We start from the raw sequence: 8,362 nt of genomic DNA on the forward strand, positions 1-8,362 counted from the left end.
CACCTCCATTATTTCAAACTCTACATCATCGCTCAGGTAATCAACAGGATTGGTACCGGGCACCATCCCCGGATGATTAGCGACGATATCGCTAGACACCTTGAGCGGGGGGGGGGGGGGCACGATTGGTTCACCTGTTCGCCGAGATGGGGATTTTTCCCCACTTCTCCGTTCTGCTAACCTTGCATCACTGGAAGTACTTCCCGACCGCTGCACATCTTTATATGTCTTTTTAAGATAGCGGACCTAGTTGGAATCCGGCAGAGGCGATGGTGGTCGCTTCAGGGCATCGATAGTGCGCTTCACTTTCACCGGATCTAGCGTCTCCTTCGGGGGTGGAGGTTTCTTTGCAAAAAAGTCCCTCACTTCGGCAGCACAGATCTCCTTGTTTTCCTTCGCGGTCCTCTCATATGGTAACTTTTTCGGAGCCTTGAGAGATGGACCATATCTGAATTGCTTCACGCCTCTGCTTGTACTGCTAGCCGCTAGAGCGGCGGCGTCTCTCTTCCGCCATTGCTGACGAGGCGGAGAAGGAGGCGGAGTGCTCCGACGCGCCGGAGGAGCCGGAGCGGCGGCGTCTGTCTCCCGCCGTTGCTGACGAGGCGGAGAAGGAGGCGGAGTGCTCCGATGCGCCGACGGAGGCGGAGTGCCCTCACACGTCGGAGTAGGCGTAGAAGGAGGCGGAGTGCCCGGATCACTCGCCGGAGGAGGAGGAGGTGGAGTGCCCTGACCCATCGGAGGAGGAGGAGGAGGAGGCATCCAGTTTGGAAGCTTGATGTACTCCTTCCTCAAAGCATAAACCAGCTGATTATCCCCTTCACCTGTAGGGTGGTCAAGCTCCATCTCCTCAAATCCCTCCATTATTTGATCCACCGTCACAACAACATAGCCATGTGGAATCAAACGACAGTGAAAAGTTCCGTCAGCTTGAGGAGGTGCAACAGAGTCGACAGCCGCCTTCAAAGTCAGGTTCTGCCATTTCGTCATAAGCTCGCAATGTTGAGCCTCCGTGATAGTATCCACGGGGTAGCGAGGAGCCATGAAATTGGGCCCAACGAGCTCCGTGGAAGCCACACTGCTTCTCCGCTGAGATGGTGGGGTAGCTTCGTGCCGCTGAGATGGTTGGCCGGCAGCTGCAAGTTCCTCTAGCTTTGTTATTCTTAATTTGAGCTTCTGCATTTTTCTCACCTCCGCTTTCCTCTTTCTCTCTCAGTTTCTGTAACCACCGCTGCCGGGAAACCCAACCACCCACGGAATGGAGCCTGGTGTGCCTCGTGTTATTCATCCAGGGTGCTCAGGATTCCCGAGGGCCTCAGTCAGCTCATCCTTCTCTTTGTCGGGAATGAACGTCCCTACCTGCGCTACGACGATATATTCCTAAAGCTTCGTGATGGGTATTGCAAGTTGCTCGTCCGTCCAATGACACTCCCCTGTTTCTGGGTCCAAAGTTCCCCTAACCCCGAAGAACCAAGTCCTTGAACGGTCTGGCCAGTTCAATGTCGCTGGTTCGACCCCTTTAGCAAGCAGGTCTTGCTCAGCTTTGTCCCGCAGCGGTCGGGCTTTGTAGTAGCCACCTGACCCCGTGAGATGGTGATACTTCTTCTTTGCAGCATTTTTCTTATTTGTCTCTAACCTTTTCTTACCCTTATCCAATTTCTTGTAGGCCACAAATGCGGGCCATCGGTCTCTTATCTTCTCCTATCGGCCTTTGAATTCTGGAGTCTTCCCTTTGTAGACAAACTTTGTGTTCAACTCTTTCTTCCAGTTCCTGAATAGATTTGCCATCTTCTTAAGAGAAAACGCCTTGATCTTTGGCTCTATAACTGGCTTATTTGGATCCTCCTCCGGCGAAGGGTGAAATTTGCCTTCAGCAAGGTCCAAAGATGATCTTTCTGTCTATCCTGGACATAAGAAACTTTAGGGTCGTCCTTACTCTTATTCCATTGCTGGACACCGATCGGGATGCCGTCCCTAACAATAGCTCCGCACTAAGCAACAAATGTGTCCTTGGTCCGCTTGGGTTCAATCGGTTGACCATCGTTCGCGTTTTCTTCGATCTTGAACCTTTCATCTTGGCGCAACCTTTTCTTCGGGCCTCGTCCCGTTACGGAAGTTTGGCTCGATCTAGAGGGCTATAAAAGAGAACGAAGCGTTAATATATGTACATACGAAAACAATTAATGCATCAATTATTCAGCATAGGCTTAATTAATATATATACCTCGCCGGACTTTGCAATAGCTCCCTCCCCCTTCGGTCACCGGAGCTGTCATGATGGTCTCCTTCCTCCGACATTCGGTCACCGGAGGCGTCATGATCATGTCCTTCCTCCTCCATTGTTCGATCACCGGAGCCGTCATCCTCTCCTTCCTGACCACCGATGTCGTTGAGAAACGACAAGACATCACGCCCGTCGCGGATTATATCCCCCAACAACTCTTCTTGTTCCAAGTCTCTTTGATCCATAGTTGCTGCAAATATTACAACATGGCAATATGCAAACATGAGAGATGGATATATTTTTAAGCAATTTAAGAGCATGAAAAGAACAAGATAAAGTAGGCCAAAATTGCAAACAAGGGCATGGATGGATAGAGCATAACATGGTCTTCAAAACATGATTACTGAACATCTCCAAAATATGCATAGATTTGATGGTAGCATCAAGTAAACATGGCATCATAATATAACAGATTCAGACTTAGCAGAATTTACTAAGTCTCTGAAAACAACAAACAGTGAGTAGACCACTTTGGAAGCTTGTGCTAGTCACCACAGGGCGTATCATAAGAAATGGATCACATCATTGGAAAGATGACATGATTATGCTCCTAAAACATGTAGGCATGTTGCTCAAAAGAAAATCACACAAAATGCTATGATAAAGACAAAATGCTATGAAGAGCAGAACATTTTGACATATTACACACTCCAAGTTTTCATATATATATATATATATATATATATATATATATATATATATATATATATATATATATATATATATATATATATATATATATATCATCAGATCATCATCATCATCATCATCATCATCATTTTGCATATCATCATCATCCGGTTTGGGGTGGCCTCGAGAGTTTGTCGGGTAGGGGCGGGATGGGGTAGGAGATCGACAACGCTTTTTTCTAGCTAGGGTTTGGGTGGCCTCGAGAGATCATCATGATGAAGTAACCACATTGGTCATTTGGTCACCCAACTCCTCATTTTGTTATTTTTTTATTTGGTTGTTTTAGTTTTCTATTAAAGTTTCTAACAAAAAAATTCTTTGTGAAAATTCTTTTTGCTATTAATGTTTTTAACAAAAAATACTTTGATAATTTTAGTTGCATAAATTTTATAAAAATTTAGTTTAAAAAATACTAGATGTTTATAAAATCTTTTTAGTTGATTCCTTTTGCTATTAGAGTTTTATAAAAGTTTTTTGGTTGATTCTTTTTGCTATTGAAAAATATTATAGTTTTATTTTAGTTGATTATTTTTAGTTCATTCTTTTTGCTATTAGAGTTTCATAAAAGTTTTCTAGTTCATTCATTTTGCTATTAGTTCATCTTTGAGCTAAATGACCCTGAAATTGAAAAGCACTTCAAATGAACTCTGAAAAGGATCAAAGTTGGCATGGTATCATCATTTCACCCACATAGCATGTTCAAAAAAGTTGAGAGGGTTACGACAAAAACTGGATGCACTTCGTGTACAAAATGGAAATCTCTTTCAAAGTATTAGGGTTTGGGATGAAAACTCATCTGTTACAAAGGGATTTCATTTTTTTGAACTTATTTGAACTCCAGACTTTTTGTGTATTCAAAATGCACCATTCAAAGCCACATCATCAATTTTCAACCCTTTCTGACTTCATTTGGTATTTTTCATGTGACCCTGAAATTGAAAAGCACTACAAATGAACTCTGAAAAGGTTGAAAGTTGGCATGGTATCACCATTTCACCCACATAGCATGTTCTAAAAATTTGAGAGGGTTATGGCAAAAACTGGATGCACTTCGTGTACAAAATGGACAATCTCTTTCGAAGTATCACGGTCTCGGAGCGCGATAAAATCATGATTTTTTACATGGTGTGGGCACATGTGATATAGGACGGATGGTAATTTTCATAAGTTTTGGTGATGCAGAAGTATCTAAACAGTTCCCTCTAAGCGGATTTACCTATTTTTTGAGCTAAATGACCCTGAAATTGGAAAGCACTACAAATGAGGTCTGAAAAGGTTGAAAGTTGGCATGGTATCATCATTTCACCCACATAGCATGTGCTAAAAAGTTGAGAGGGTTACAGCAAAAGCTGGACGCACTTCGTCTAAAGAGCTTTGTGAAGTTTGTAAACATGATTAGGTTTTTTGGGATTAACAAAGCCGGGGGTTGTTTAACATAAACTTCCTCCTCAATTTCACCATTGAGAAAAGCACTTTTAATGTCCATTTGGTATAAAGTGATATCATGGTGATTGTCATAAGCTAGTAAGATGCGAATGGACTCAAGTCTAGCAACGGGGGCATATGGCTCACCATAGTCCATACCTTCGACTTGAGTGTAGCCTTGAGCGACGAGATGGGCCTTGTTGCGTACAACTTGTCCATTTTCATCTTGCTTATTCTGGAACACCCACTTGGTTCCAATGACATTTTGATCATTATTGGGCTTCTCAACCAATGTCCATACTTGATTTCTCTCAAAGTTGTGTAGCTCTTCGCGCATAGCATTTATCCAATCTGGATCCTCAAGAGCTTCTTCAACCTTCATAGGTTCAACATTAGAAATGAATGAGTAATGTTCACAAAAGTTAGACAAATGAGATTTAGAGTGAGTGATTCTCCTAGTTTGAATGTCGTTGAAGATTTGTTCAACGGGGTGATCTCTTGAGATTCTTGCTCTAACTCGTGAGAGCTTTTGCTTGGGTTGGGGTGGAACATCCTCATCATGATCTCAACACATGAATAGGTGGTTCTTTCTCAGAAAATGAATGCTGGAAGTGTAGTTACGTTCTGATGGCTCTCTTGCAGATGAAGAGGGGGTGGAGGGGTATATATAGCCTCCACACAAAAATCCAACCATTACACACATTTGACCCAAATCTGTGAGACAGAATAGAAGAACTCGGTGGCACCAAAAGGTTCAAACAATGTTAGGAATCTTAGTGGGACCGACTGGAACAACTCGGTGAGACTGATGTGCTAGGGCTTAGGGCAAACTCCATCTCGGTTGGACCAACTGCGTCAACTCGGTGAGACCAAAGTGAACAAAGGGTACACAGAGAGTCTGTGAAGCCAACTCGGTGAGACTGATTGCATGAACTCGGTGAGACTGAAATAAATGCAACTGATCATAGAGCGCTGGCAAGGCTATCTCGGTGAGACCGAGATCTGTATCGGTCGGACCGAACTGTTAGGGTTTCTAGCAGGGGATATGCCATATGAACTCGGTAGGTGCGGGTCAGAACGATCGGTGTGGCTGAGTTGGAGTTTACGGTTTTGACATATTTGGATGGAGAGAGTGGCTGAGGGTTCAGGAGCAATATCACTGAGCACTTGAGCATGTTATCATTAAGCAACACCTCATCCCCTTTTAATAGTATTGGCTTTCCTGTGGACTCAATGTGATCTTGGATCACTAAAACATAAATGAAGAGTCTTTAGCTTTTGCCAATCTTTGTCCTTAGCATTTCGAAGGGGTTCCACATCCTCCTGTCCAGGCCACTCCATTGTTGAACTTATCAGAAATATACTAGATAAAATTGTTAGTCCAATAAGAGGTATGTTGGCATCAATTAGCAAAATCACCTAGGGAGCACTTGTGCTTTCAAAGCCTCCTATAGAAACCAGCATGACCAAGGAAACTATGAATACCTTTAATATCTTTAGGAAATGCATTTTCTCAATTGCATCAACTTTAGCTTTATCCACCTCAACACCTCATTCAAAAATTTTATGTCCCAAGACAATGCCTTCATTAACTTCTCCCAATTCAAGACAAGATTAGTTTGTTCACATCTGTGCAAAACTCGATTAAGGTTGCTTAAGCAATCATCAAAAGAAGTTCTATAAACGGAAAAATCATCCATGAAAACCTCAACAATCTTTTCACAAAAATCAGAGAATATAGCAGTCATACATCTTTGAAAGGTAGAAGGTGCATTACTTAAACCAAAGGGCATACTGTAACGCCCAGGATCCGATGCGCCAGGTGTCTGCCAGTTATTCGTCGTTGTTGCCATATCATTTGCTTGCGTGTTGCATCTTGCCATGTCATCATATGCATTGCACAATCATGTTTTTTCAAAACTTGCATTCGGTCCTTTTCCCCGTTGTCCGTTTTGCGATCCGACACTCTCGCACGCGCCCGTTGCACCTCACAGACCTTGTTTCGTGAGTGGCATTTAAATGTTCTCGGAATGGGTTGAAAATTGGCGTGCGGTCTTATTATAGTGTAGGTAGGCCGCCTGCCAAATTTCATCGCATTCGAAGTCGGTTTGATAGCCCAACCGTCATCCGTAGCGGCACCGTTGCCGGTTTAATCGTCGGACTTTTCTGTCTCCGAAACTGTCGCCGGGCTGCCCTTCTCTTCTCCCTCATTGCCCGAGGCCTTCTACATAGCCCAAGTCCAGCCCAGTAAACCCCCCTCCGACCGGAACCGTTCGATTGCAATCAGAGGGCTCCGAAACCCTCCTAACCCTAGCCTCTTCCATATATATACACTCCCATGCCAAATTTGGGCATTCCCTAGCCTCCACCTACCTCTAGCCTTCCCCTTCCTCAGAATCCGCGCCGCTCCAGCCTCTATCCGCCACTTGTCGCCGCCCCAATCGCCATCGCCACCGCAGCCGCTGTCGTCGGCCAATCCCATCGCGCCAAGTGGCCTCCCCGTGCCCCTGCCTCCACTCCCGCCGCCGTAGCCCTCCCGACCCAGATCGGGCCCGCCCCGGGCTGCATCTGGGTACCCGCAAGCCCGCACACCGCTCAGCCGCGCCCGAGCTGGGCTCCCACCGCCGCCGCACCTTGCCGGAGGTCACCTCGGCCGCGCCTCGGCCTCCCTGCTCCCCGCGCCATCCTCCTCGTTGACCGGAGCCCCGCCGCAGCTTCTCGTCACCGGCGCCGCCCCTGCAGGATCCCGTCGCCGGCGCCCTTCCCCGTCGCCCAGCACCCGAAGGCCGCCGCCTCCACGCCCACACCTCCCGTCGCTGTCCAGCGCCGCCCCGCGAGCTCCGTCGAGCTTCCGCCGTCGGGAATGGATGGATCCGGCCGGGATCCGCCAGATCCGGCCATCCCCGGCCTCCGCCCCTCGCCGGAGCACCTCCCCATCGCCGTTGACCGCTGGTCGCCGCCGCCCTGGTCCCGCTCGGGGTCGATCCAGGAGGACGACGCCCGCAAGTCGCTCGCGCGCGTGGGCCCCGCCAAGGTCTAGCCCAGGCGCCCTGGCCCAGCATCCCGTCCGGCCCAGCGCCCCGTCCGGCCTGCCTGGCCTCCTCTTCACGTGGGCCGAAGCCGATGGTGAGCCACCCCCCCTAAATCTCGCCCGTGCGTACTTTAACTATATGACGCTCGTATGTTTTTTTTCTGGAATTGGCCAAGTCCCTGAATCCTCATATTATGTGGGCATCTTTGCCATGCCATAACTCTATGCATGTTGCTCCGATTTGTGCATATAGTATATCAAAATGTTCACTGTGAGATGCTCTTCATTTAATTCCATTGCGCCATGCTTGTTTGAGTTCATCTTGATGCCCTAATCATCGTTGCAAGAGTGCTATATGATGTTATCTGCTGAAACTTGATATAACTTGGTGATTTGTCTTTTTCATTGCATTTTGTGTGTGCATCCTATGAGCATGAGCTCTACATGTGTTTTTAACTACATCATTCCATCTTTACAGTGGTGCTTGTCTTGTATTTTTGTGATCTATGTGGTGACTAGCACAAGCATGCAAAATAGCCTCCAAGATGTTGCTGATTTCTGTGACTTAGTCATTTCTGCCAAGTCTGTAGCTGTAACTTTGTGATGCCCTGTAAACCTGCTGCTGCTAGTCATTCTATGCATATTCTGGAGAGATTCACTAAGGGTGTTTTGTTATAAATGTTATGCTCTATCCATCCATGCCCTTGTTTGCATTCATAGCCTGCTGTAGCTTGTTGTAATCTTGCTCTCAAATTGCTAAATAATGTTGCTGTCAGTCTGTTAACATGAAGTTCAGTTTTGACATGTGTTTTTATTAGTGATCCATGCACTCTATGAACTTGTTCTTGCCATGATTAGCTTAATAATAATGCCTTCCTACTGTTGGTTACCTTTCCATGCCATGTAATGATCTGTGGTGAGTGGTTCAAGCTCAC

The sequence above is a fragment of the Aegilops tauschii genome, chromosome 2 (assembly GCF_002575655.3).
Source record: "Aegilops tauschii subsp. strangulata cultivar AL8/78 chromosome 2, Aet v6.0, whole genome shotgun sequence".
Lineage (NCBI taxonomy): Eukaryota > Viridiplantae > Streptophyta > Magnoliopsida > Poales > Poaceae > Aegilops > Aegilops tauschii.